Here is a 13,504-nt window from a genome sequence, read left to right as displayed (position 1 = left end):
AAAGTCTCTAAGTCCTAGGAGACCTAAGGTTAGCCAAAATAAAGCGGGGTTTGCCAAGAATATACTATAGACTTTGGTGACACAATGTGTGCAAAAAATCACATACATGATTTGAAAAATAAAAATCATTACCACTTAACCCTCACACTGAACTGAATATGCAAAATCATTAGTGTCATGAAGCAGCAGGTTTTTGCTCTGGGACTCAGTGTACATGGGCCCATCAACCATTCATTAACAAGACTAACACTACATACTTAATACTGAACAGAAGGGAGTCAAAAACTGCCATATTATCATAACAGATGAAGAGTGATGCAATGGCTTAGCTTAATTAAACACACTACACAGTAACTATGACATGAATTTGCTTTACGCTGGTTAATGTGAGGACTCCACGTCAACCTGAACTGACGTGATGTCAGCAGTAATATCACCCATTTAATATTTACAACCTACAGGTTTCTGAACATTTTTCATTTGAGAAAGAAACCAAGTTAAATAATAAGAATATGTAGCCAGTCAAGGCATTTTTTAACTGATTGGTATCGGCTATATTGAGCTCTATTGACCCAATCCGATCTTCTGTCAGCTGTCACACAGCTGTTTTTACTCACAAAGCTTTCATGCATGGTGCAGCCATCATCAACTTTCTCCGCTCCCTCTCCACTCTGAGCTCTGTGTCAATGTAAGACACAGTAGTTTAACTGTAGGTGGGGTTGCCTGTGCTCAGAGCAGAGATAGCGGTAGAGACACTCAACACGCCACTCGGAGTGCAACAAAATCCCTGCGAACAAAAAGCCAATAAGAGTAATGAATTAATGTAATCCAAGCAAAAGATGTACAGATGATGGAAATAAACTCTCAGTAGAATACAGACAGTTCATTCAGGTAACTCAGGTAAAAGCTGCACCGAAGCACCAGACTAAATTACTTTGACTCTTTTTGGATACCAGGCATATAAGATGGTGTGATCTCCATTAATTACACATCCAATAATATAGAAATTACCTAAATTATAGAAACCAAAACAGATCTACAATCAGAATGACGCCATTCCAATTGTTCTTATGACATTATATGCCATGGCATCATCAGTCCTTCAGAAGTTAGCAGAGTACTTTCAGTTATGTTGTACTTCTTTTGTCTTGCAGTAAGCTGCCTCTTTGACTTTTCAGTTAATAAATCTCTCATACAAAAACATTGCACATTTAGTAATGTATTGGTGTTGGTGGAGAAAACATCTCTTTATGAATGACTTTTGCTTAAACTTGTGACTTAAGGAAGAAGACTTTGCTATTTGATTTATTCTTCTACTCTTTGCTTTTCTGAGTTGTTAAATATAAACATATTAACCACTCAGTGACCGAAGATGTTTTAAGGCAATTTTAAAGCCTTTTATATTATCTCTGGATTGACTTTCTTGTTGTTTGTCTTGCTTAATAGCCGTTATAAATCTTTCTCTTTAGTCTGAATTCTACTCAAGTCACATTTCACTGTCAGAGGGAGTCTTTCCCTGTGTTTTTCAGTGACATGTGTTAAAATAACTGAACAAAGAAATAACTTTTCCACACCATTCAAACCATTTTTATCATTTCATTTGATACATTTATTCCACCCCAATGTTTTGCTCTTAATGACACAAAAAAGGTTTTCAAAAGTCTCAATTAATTCTCTCCCTCCTATTTTCCCCAGTCAACTTTTCCATTAAAGAAATAAGCATGACATGACTGTGAATGGGGAAAGCATTAACAATATAATTTATTCCTAAAGTCACTATTTATGTTGAATGTCTGATTGCTGATCCAGAAGCTTTCCCATTGCATTTTAAATACATTATGCAAATGACACAAGCTCATCAATGACTGTTTTAGTTGAAGAAAAATTGACTGACCATCTGGAGAATGAGTTTGTGTAAATGTAGCTACATGTTTGCCTCTTTTAGATGGATTGGGTATACATTTGAATTGTGTGAATGTGTGCTTTGAAACTGTGTCACAGACTTCCAGACTCATTAGACTCATTATTTAGTGTTTACCATTTAACAAAACTAGCGACTCTGTGCCACTATGGCGCTTTGAGCTAAATGCTTATGGAAACAAACTGACAATTTCAATGTGTACATGCTGATTTTTAGCAGGTAATGTTTGTCATATTTACCACCTTAGTTTAGGGTGTCAGCATGCTACAATTTGCTAACTGGCACTAAACACAAAGCATATCTGAGGCTGGTGGAATGTCATTAGTTATGCACCAATAGAGTGCTGCAGTGATGATGTGTTTTAGCAGGTCAACCCAGAAGTTATGGTGCGTCCCATTTACCCCAGAAGTCCGAAGACTGTGTTCCAGTACCTGTCAAAAGACCAAGCTCTAGCCAGGGTATCAATTAGCCATAAATTAAGCTGATACACTGCACTGTATTTTTCTCATACAGACAGATGCGTTCCAGTTGCAATTTCCGACTGCGAATGCAGAAATTCCAACCTTCCAGTTTAAATGGAATGCACCATTGGTATTGCCCTGGATTTTAGAATTTAGACAGCAGAAAATAAGCTTTGTGGCAAACAAAAGTTTATGATACTTCCGTTCCAACACCACGGTTGCATGACTCTGCATCACCACCACAGTGCTTTAGGTGTTTAGTGTGATCATGTTCCATGTCCCTGACAACCTCTACTCTTATTTAGCCTCCAAAGACACATAAAAGCTTACAAATTCACAAGCAGGGTATTTATTGATGTATTTTATGTCGTAGAACAAAACGTGAAAATCTTAACCACAGACCTTATCTGACATCTGACCAAAAACCCATTCAATAAACACATTGATTCGAGATTAGGAAACCTGAAGTGCAAAAATGCTAACTCAGTCCCAGGTTTCCTGTAGCACTCCATATATGTAAGGTTAAGGTAATTCATCATGTAGGGGAATGACAATTGATCCATCAGTTCCTGAGATATTTCAGCCTATAACAACGGTGGACTGGCTGACTATCGCCACAGGCAGGTTGCTTCTGTGGCTAAAAAAGGAAAATGCTGATGTCACAATGACAGTGCTGTTTCTTTTGCTCATGCTCATAGTGGAAATGTCATCAATGCACAGAGGAAATGGATCGAACTGTATGGATGGGAAGGTTTCACAAAAAATGAGAAATCTTGCATGTAAGTGTTTACATCGGCTTTGTGTGTCTTTTTGCATCCTACAGTTGCTGGTAGAGCATTTTTTCTCAATCACACAGGTAATATCATATTCCCATATTTTCTATTACCCCTTTGTTTTGTTCTCCATCAGTAGATTTTATAGATTTTATAGATAGAAAAAAAGTCCTCTGTTCTGGACGTTGCTTTGTGGCTTTATAAAACACACACATAAAATCACACTCGGGAGTGCACATACACACACACTCACCAAGACTTTCTTCTACACCACAGTTTACAGAGGGTGTAGAGGCAGAATACACACACACACACACACACACACACACGCAAACATACCTCACATGGTGTAGCATTGACACTACCAGTTGTAATAACTCCCTCCTCACACATCAAAGACTGACATAACCCCAGGATGGCAGAACAGAAGATTGTGTTTTTCTGTGTATGTGTGTTTAAAGGCCACAACAGCCACAGAATGTGTGTGTTTTTCCCCACATTCATGGTTGCATGCCTGCAGATAAATGAGACATGTCCCAGAGGTTCAAAACCAAGTACAATCGTGTGTTTGCGTGTGTGTGTTTGCAAACTCTTAGAGACAAGGAGGAATACTTTGTTCCATAATAACTTTGACTCCAAACCTCTCTGTCTTACTTTCAAAGGATCAAAGGATGTCTGCTGTGCCTTCCCTGCTGAGCTCTCACTAATTTAGACGGCAGCTTATAGATCACTGTACACAAAGGAGAGAGGGTTACACATATACAGAGCGATCACTCTCAGAGAGTTAAACACACACAGATATCATTGTACATAAAGCACAGGTCACAACAAATACGTAGCCTAGAAAAAAAAGTTTTTCTGCCATTGGTGTCTGAGTCTGTGTCCACTCTTGATTTCCTTTGTGTTCAACGGAAAGATGCAGCACTCTTTTCACTGCCATTCCATAGTGTCTATCTCAGTCCGGTCATGCCTGTGTACCAACTATTAATGCAATATTATTTTTTCCGCCACAACTTGGCTTTTCGATCATGGAGGACCACACATACTCCTCGGTAGTGAACAAACATTTGAAAGGAAGTGGAAACAATCTCATACATCACCCCAAAAAGAAGAAAGTAATTGAAAACTAGTCGTTGAAAAGTTGGGTAATAACAGTAGAATATATATTATAAATTAGATTGTTATACTTTATACCAAAGGGAACCAAAAAGGTAAACATGTCCAGCATTTTCTGCATGGACAGCTCACTCCCTGTTAACGTCTCAGAGTAATTACATTTAACTCCCCGTGGCATACGCCACTGAAGTTTTTCAGTATCAAAAACGTATCAACAAACACGGAAAATTGGTTAGACAGGATGGTAAACGTTAGGTGCCACAGTACATTTTTCCTCACGTCATCCCATCGAACATATTGATTAAAACTGCACTATTGTCACCAGCTGAATCTCATAAATCCTGATGCATCGTCTTGCCTTCTGATGAGTTTAGTTTTGAGGGTTTCAGCTGTCACCTTTGTCATTAAAAATTTGGCATCTGCTGTGTTAGGTAGTGCCTCTGCATTTTTACTTTGAAGTTAGAGGTTATATTTCAGTGTACTAACTTCCACTCTAAAACACTGCAGGAAACTCATGCAACAAAGCTAAACAACCGTGCTAGCAACAAATGGAAGCTGTGTTTGAAACGTCCTGAAGCATACAGAGTTTGTGACATTTGTGTTGGCCAAGGAATTCATTTTAGCTGTTGTAAATAAATGCTGACTACAGCTGCCATCCTTTGCAAAGTAGCATTTTATAAACATTTTAGAGCCATTAAGAGGTGTTTGATACTCACATCAAAGGTTATTGGCCGAGTATTAATTTAGAATTTGATCCATTGCTTACCAAGAAAGTACCCATGGCAGTCTCCAAATGTCAACTGTAATTAACTGATGAGGGATTTTGAACAAATTTGTGATGTCTCAGTTAATGGGGGTGGGACGCAACTCTGAATCGTATACCCAATTAGTAACTTAGTCTGATAAATCCTCTGTATAAAGAGTTGTTTAGAGTACTTTTTAAGTTCACTTGGCTGAAGCTGTGAACATCTGTTTGCATGACAGAAGGGCTGTTTCATAGCCACTTCAAATATCAATCAGTTACCATTACGGCAGCCAGCCTCCCATATTTACCAGATTGCTCTGCAGTTATTCAAACTGACACAGTCCATATGAGTGACTGATTGAGGGTGTCCTTCATATTTTTTACCTTGTCGCTTTGTGATGAGAAAAACTCGAAACCCTGCTGTCTCATTACCCGAGACTGTAATCAATCTGAGAGAGGAGAAAACAGTATAAGCTGTCTGAGAAAAAAAAAAATCAAAGAATCAATGGGATGGAAACAAGTTTTAAAACCTTTTTTTGTTTTGTTTTTAGTAGTAGCTTTTCCATCCAGGAAAAGTTGACTAAATACAGATGCACATGTTCATCTCCCTGAATGAGTGCATCTGTCTTCTATACTGTATTTATGAAATTTTGGGGCAAGGTGGGGGATCCCATTTCCCCTTACAGAATGAAAGCAACACATTTAATTAAGTATCTTAAAATAGACACAGACTACAAACATATAAACTTACGGTGTGCAGCCAACAGTTCCAACACATGGTTACAAGCCTGTATTAGTCCAATGTGTTTTGCTCAGACATATTAATGAAAATAAACCATGGCCTCCTGCCAAAATATTTGTAATTTGTATTCTGAGGTTTGCTTGTATTCCAAGTCAGATTCAGCAAATCTTCTAGTTACTCTTTTCAACTTGATGACTGCCATCACAAGAGTAGGCGCCTGTTTGCCAATTTTGATCACTAGCAAGATTAAACACCTCAACAACGCAAGTTTCATTAACAAAAACGTCACACAAGAATATAAAGAAGAACTTCAACCATTGCTGATTTTGGCCTATTTCCTGCTAATGTATTCCTCTATTTAATGCTTAATAATTTCTCATGTAAACATTACAGAACCATAATAAGGCACTACCATTAAATGTCTAAGCATAAACAACTTAAGTTAACTAATTCTAATTGTAACTATTTCTATTACTGTACACACTAATTTACCAGAATTCCAAATTTCACACTGATAAAAAACGTAATGTTTTACAGTGCAATTAAAAATAAGTGTACATCATTCAACTTTAACACCAAATTCCAAAATTTGTAGCATATGCCTTTGTTTCTTTAGGTAACTTTATAAGTAGTTAGAAATATTTTCATGACTTCCCTGGTTGAAATGTAGCTCTTTGTCCTCTGGCAGGAGAGCAGGTCGTGCCACTCCATAAATCAGAGATGATCTGGTATTGTGCACAGGGGGACTGCAAAAGACGTTACAAGATTGTTCAGTGTTTCTTCTTTAGGGCAAGGCAGAGAACTCACTACTTCCTGCATGTTTTTGCCTTGTCCCAGCAGTCTGAGGAGTTCACATCAGTTACAGACACAGGAAAACAAATTTAGTCACATTTGCAGTCAAGGGGATGGATGACAGAATACCTGACATCTCAGGTCATGCTACACTACACTGTGCAACAGAGGACATAATTTAATAATGTGGACCGACAAGTGAACTGGTGAGCGAGGTTATGATACTACTACTTATTTAATCAACATACTGTGTAGGCAGATAAGATAAGATGAGAGATAAGATAGCCTTTCTTGATCCCACACTGGGGAAATTCACTTGCTATAGCGAAAAATACAAGATATAATGAAAATAGAAAAAATAAGAAAGAATAAGACTTGTATGTACACTGTATAAGGGTATAGACAGGGCTACGATTATGCAGTAAAGGGTCTAATATTAATAATGTGCGTGTAGTAAATTATATATATGTATGTATGTGAAACCTACAGTACTAATAGTGCAGAAAGTGTATTGAATAGTGCAAAAAAGTGACTGCAATTAGTGTTGACAGATGTTACAGAGACAAACAGTGCTAGATTATGTGGTTGCTGAGTTAAGGAGTCTGACAGCTGTTAGAATTAAGGACCCGCGTTGGTGCTCCTTCTTGCACTGAGGGTGCAGCAGTCTGTTGCTGAAGGAGCTGCACCAAGGAGCCGAAGGAGAAGGGAAGTAAAGAAGTGGATTATGGGGCAGAAGTGCTTTTAAAAGGTGTAGACCTGAAAACTTTTATCACTTAAGTATCGCTTAACAAATTCATATCAGGACTTGGGTGGTAATATGTTAACTCCATTAAGGTATGAGGCATTACCAATCTGAAGCTGTGGATGGCTATCAAATCATAACAAAAAATACAAATATTTACTCTGTTATCATATGAATATGAATATTTTACTGTTTAGAAGTTTAGTTCAATAAAAGAGATAACACCAGGGTCGCTTATAGTTTTCTTTGTCCTCAGACTGTGTTGAGTTTTTCTGACTGACTGACTGACTCTCCTTGGAGCAAAGCTTTTCTGGGTTACAGAGACAGTGAGGGATTATGTTTCCCTGGTGCCAAGACGTTAAAATCCCCGTTGTTATTAATAAACCCCTGAAACCCACGGGACACCCCCAGCCCCCCTCCTGCCTGTTCTCCTATAATTGACTCATTAATTGACTCATTTAAATCTGTCTAATTATTTAATCAATTAAATTCAATTTAGCTGATTGCACACTTCCCATTTAGAATCAAGTGCATGGTCTTGAGAGGCGGTGGAGGTGAAGAAAGAGAGCAAAAGAACTGTCGAATAAATGTGTTTCGTGGTAATAACCGCTAATGCGCGGGCTAATTACTGAAGTAAATTGATCATTTTGTCTTAATTGATTTAAGCTTGTTAAAAGGGCACGGCGCCAGTTTCGTTAGTGCGCCGTGAGCACTTTATCTGGATGACAGTAATTGGAGGTGAATGGTCTCGTTTCTGGTCTTTCTCTGCCCTAACTAGGCCTGCAACCCATCAATCATAACTAATGGACGAGTACTGTAAACCTGTAATTGAAAGAAATCTAGAAAGAGACCTGGCTCAGTCGTTACTGCTGCACAGCCTGCAAGAGCTGACTATGGTCAATTTAAACCTTCGCTAAACATTTTCTCTTGAGAATACACCCACTTTCTCAGCGTAACCTATGAAATGGTTCCTGATAGTATGTTTTCACACAGTTACCTCTTGTTGTTTTGTCTTGCCACAATGCTGTTTTGGTAAGGTAGAATGACAAAAGGGAGCAGGCAGTGAGGAGAAACAGCACAATCAGCACTTCAGGACAGGTCTGCTGAAAGTCCTGCTCCCTCTGCTCCACAGCTCACCCACCTGCTTGATTCTCTCCTCAATCTGAGGATGGAGAGATGCAGGTATAAAATCTGCGGTGGAACAACAGACTTTGGGATGCTACACAATCATTCTGACTTGTTTGGTTTAAAAAAAAAATTTTTTTCCTATGTAGCATATTTAGATTAGTACCAGAATGATTTTCCAATCCCAGTAATTGTAGATAGTCCTCAAACCTCACTGTCAGAAGAAAATATGAAGACTGTTCTCAGTGAGGTCTTGTTTTATTGTTTCAATTGTTCAAAGAAGCCAGGACATTATTCTGGAAAGACATGTAACTGTTGAGTTTTTCGTTGCTTTGAACACCAAAGAAAAAGTTCGATTTAACCCCAGAGTAGCAGCAGAGAACTCAGCTACCTGCATGGCTAGATACCACTATGTGTGACCAACCCTTTAATATAAAATTGTTGTTTAGTGGAGGGGATATTTTACTAAACTGGAACCACATTCTAAATGAAACCATTTCCTAAAATAATAAAAGACATCAACCATGTTAGCTTGCAGTGTGTGCACACATGTTGCAAACTCTCCTTGTATGAAACACCAACTGACAGATACCAGAACCGTTTATACGAGTAGTTCCGAGGTGAAACTCAATGAAGCGAGTATCAACTTATCCTCCAGTGAAAAGCCCTGACTGGGCCCTGCAGGGGAAACCGGAGGTTTTGTTCCACATTCACTTGGAAATTCAAGGCAGCAGCTCTTGTAGAAAGCTATTTTAGAGAGCACTTAGGATTAGATTGCCCCTATGGTGGCAGTCAACCTATTTCCTCACAAAGAGGACTGGGGAGAAAGTACTGTTTTCAAAAGTTTCAGGGAACCTTTTTCTGTGACTATAGCATCTGGTCCAGATTCTCTGTCAGATTGCCATCCTTCCATTTAGCTTTACCATTTATTTCCAGAAATGGATCTTTGGGGGGAAAGAATGTGAGATATAGAGAAAGAGAAGAGAGAGAGTGGAGAATTGCAGGTTTTCAGAGTGAAGATGATGACACTGCGAAAGACCCAAGTCAACCGTGTGTGTGTGTGTGTGCGTATGCGTTTGTATCTTCCTGCCCATCCAGCCATGGAATGTCAGATACAGAAGAAGATATGGCTCTGCAGGGGATGGCTGCTTCCTGGAGTGTGTGTTTGTGTGTGTGCATGGTGTAGGATATTGCACTGCAGGGGACAATCCTAAACTTCAGTATCTATCATTAAATCCTCCTTGAGTCTCTACACACACAAACACACACATTCACACACACACACACACACACACTCCTTTTAAACTTTCATAGTCTATGGTGAAGGGTGGAAAACTTTTGCCCTGAAATGAAAAACTTTTCTTGGAGGTGTTTTTTTCTTGTTTCTTTTCTTTCTTTCTTTCTTTTGTAGAACTCAACCATTTCTCTAGATTCTGCTAATTTCTAAGGAGAAGATTCATTACACATTAATGAAAATAAGATCATTAAAAAAAATGGAACTGGGACATAGTACAGGTTTTAGTATGTAGTGTACCACATAAGTACCACAAAATAACTAAATTGACTTGACTTTCGCCAAAATATTCAACAGAAAAGTTGACTTAACATGAATCACTGTGTGGCAGTAGAAATAGCTTTTGAATGAATTTGTTGTCATTATGATCTTTATAGTAGGACCTACAATATTAATAAAGAAAGAAACAAAATGGGTTATTATACACAAACATATCTTTAGTAATACACAGCATTAAAACTGCAAGTTAATATATGTCATACATATGTCTATGAGCATAATTAATGTAGCTCAGTTCCAGAGAAATCAGTCACTTTTCAAGATCTCTTTACATGATTACAATATGAAATGAAGCAAGTTGCTGTTGTGTGTTATTTATATATGTTAATACTGAGACACACTTCAACATGTGCAAGTACTCAAACCATTGTTTCCTCTGCAGGTCCCAAAGGGTTTGTTCGTTTATTAAATATTAATAGAGCTAAAGAAATGCACTCATTTGAATAGTGACTGGATGTTTATCATTTACTGTGTGCAGTGGAAAAACAGTAATCCTGTTAAATCAACATCGGCTATTTTTTAGAAAATGTAATTTCCTTGGCCTCATTCTCACACACGCACACACACACCTATACCTACAGACACACACACACACACACTTAAAGTCTCATGGGAGCAACTCAAAACAGGTATAGGACTTCAATCATCCAACATGACGGGTTCCACAAGGAAACACACCCTCCAAATCCCTGCAGGACTGAGCCTGCGGCTATACAACCCAGAGGCTCCGGCTGATTTTGATTCAACTCCTCTTTATTTAAATCCTAAGAGACTCTCACCTGCATCTCTGCAGCTAACAAGAAAGGCCTCGTCTACACTACAAAAGATTTCACTGCAAAGAGCCCGGGGAAGAACCGAGGTGAATAAACCAATATACAGTATGCTGTGGATTATTTTCCTTTATTTATCAACAGAGTGATGTGAAGTCCTCAGAGAGTCAACCTGCACACTCCAGCGAGCAGCTCACATTCTTGCTCAAGGGCAGTCGTTGAGGGGAGATGGAGGACACCAGGGTTCATGGTGTCACACCTATGGTTTATTTTCTTTAGAGAGAATGGTCATAAGAAAAGTTTACTGTTGCATTTTGCTTCATACAGTAACATATTTACTGTATAGTGTTTGGTTTATCTATATCTAAAGTTTACTTAACTTTATTTCAGCTTCTGCTCTACTTCTGTGGTCTTAATACCCCATTTACATGTGGTATTAGCATGCAGTCTGTATCTAGATACCTTATTTGGACAATGACAACTGTTTAAAAGGCCTTTCCATTAACACCTGGTATTAATAAGCATTTAAATTATCTCCATTCTGCCCACACTGTAATCAGATATGCAAAGCATGCAGGCGAAGCTGGCAGACTTGTCAACAAACATGGGTCAACTGAGCTTTCTGCCAGGCTTGCCTGTGATAAGTAAGTAGAGGCAGAGTTGGGTGACCTTCAACTTGTTGGGCAGATTTTATATCTAAAAATGTGGCCAAACTGGACAGATGTCATTTTGGCTGTGATCTGATTACAGACCCTCTCCATTTAAGTACAATAACTAATGCAATTGCAATGGATTTTACATCAGGTTACCTTTGAATTAACATATTTTATAGAAAACAACTTAGGCCAACTAATATGTAAATCACAGTTTAGTATCAGCAGTCAGAAATGGCACAAGGCACAAACACAGTCTCTTTCTTAAAGGGGAAGTAAACCAACATTAGTGCTATCCTACCAACAAGTGTTGTAACGTGGGTCACTGGAAAAAGTGGTAATGAATCAGAATGTGTCAGAACAACCAGCAAGGTGACTGAACATCGGTTAATTTACTTCAACAAAGTCTAACGTCACACAAGTCATGTTGTTCAAAACACGGAAAAGCAAATGCTTGAAGACTTTTCAATACGATGGATTACTTACAAATTAACTCACTAAAAAACTTGCAACCCTCCCTTCATGCTTTACCTCCTTTCCCTCATCTGAACACGCCGTGTGTATTGTTAATAGTTTTTATTATTCTTTCAAACAAATATAAAATAGAAATGTGTGGAATGCAGCCACAGTGTAGCCCCTGCTTGTTAGAGTTCTACCTGTCTATCACCCTCTACCCAGACTGATCAAAGAACAAAACCCACATTCAATATTCATAACAAGGTTTAAAAAAGACTGAGAGCCCTGCTGAGAGGGAGAGAATATTAAGCTGGGAGAAGAAAGGAAGAGTAAGGCATAAGAGAGAAAATAACATACTGTATATTTAGAGGAACAAAAGAGACAAGTTAAAAAGGATGGGGAATAGAGAGATAAAGAGGGATACCACAGGACCAAGAAGGAAAGACAGAGGAGAAAAAGAGGAACAGAGGTAAAGACGGGAGGAGGAATAAAAGGTGAGGTTGCAAAAGTAGTGTAGAGAGAGGTTGAGAGAGAATGAGATGGAGTGGAGGAAGAGAGAATGTGACATTGACATAGAGAGAGTAATGCATTCTATACCTGCTGGAGTAGTGAGAGTATCGAATGCCCTGAGGGAGGAGAATACACGCACACACATACTTATATATTAAATAAGAGACACACACACATGCACACGCAACATACGTGTTTCGATGGTGGAGGAAACCAGAGAACCCACACAAATACGGAGAGAGCATGCCAACTCCACACAGAAAGGCCCTGCCCCCACCCGCATTCAAACCCAAGACCTTCTTGCTGTGAGGCGACAGTGCAAACGCTCTCTATACTAACTCTTCACTATGCGATCATTAACTTGTATTCGTGTTCATTTTGTCAGACAACTTCATTATCATAAGCTAGGGATTGGTGTCTCAGCAGGGGAGCTACTGCTAAGCTGGCTAACAGGTAGCACTTATGGGCCACAGTCACATTGTCATTGTATACACGTTGCGTTGTCAGACAGCAAACAGAAGAAAAAATGTGAATTTTTCTAGCTGTTACATTTGCTCAGTAAAAACTAGCCCTAGATTTGTAAGGTTAATAACTCCACTGCTAAAAGCTTTGTTTGATTTGTTCTGTGAACGATTCAGTTCAGTCTGAAGATTCAGTGTTAAGGATTTGTTTGTAATATACTGAACACCTCTAATAACGGTGGGTAAACGAGCAGAGAATCAACAGAATAACCAGACTGAGGTTTTGGTACAGACATAGACTGTGTCATTGTTTGCTAAATGAAAGAAAAGTAAGAAGAAGCGATTTAGCCATTTTTCTGTGATATCAGATATTTAGTAAACTGATATGAAATTGTATGGATGCAGGTCTTTTTCACCCATAAACAACATTTTTAGATTAAGCGGCTTTATCGTGGATGTTTTAGATACGAAGAGACAGAAACACATATTGGATAATCACACTCATCCGTACAATTGATAGACACATAATCCATAACCCTAACACACAACCTTCTCTACACACACACACACACACCATAACGGCTCCACTGGGGCTTACAGGTAGCCCCTGCCGAAAAGTTCACATTTAGTTCAGGTGATGTATCAGAGTAATTACACACACACA

The sequence above is a fragment of the Morone saxatilis genome, unplaced genomic scaffold (assembly GCF_004916995.1).
Source record: "Morone saxatilis isolate NCDOM2014 unplaced genomic scaffold, NCSU_SB_2.0 Contig18, whole genome shotgun sequence".
In the NCBI taxonomy this organism is placed as follows: domain Eukaryota; kingdom Metazoa; phylum Chordata; class Actinopteri; family Moronidae; genus Morone; species Morone saxatilis.
This window is presented reverse-complemented; position numbering follows the sequence as displayed.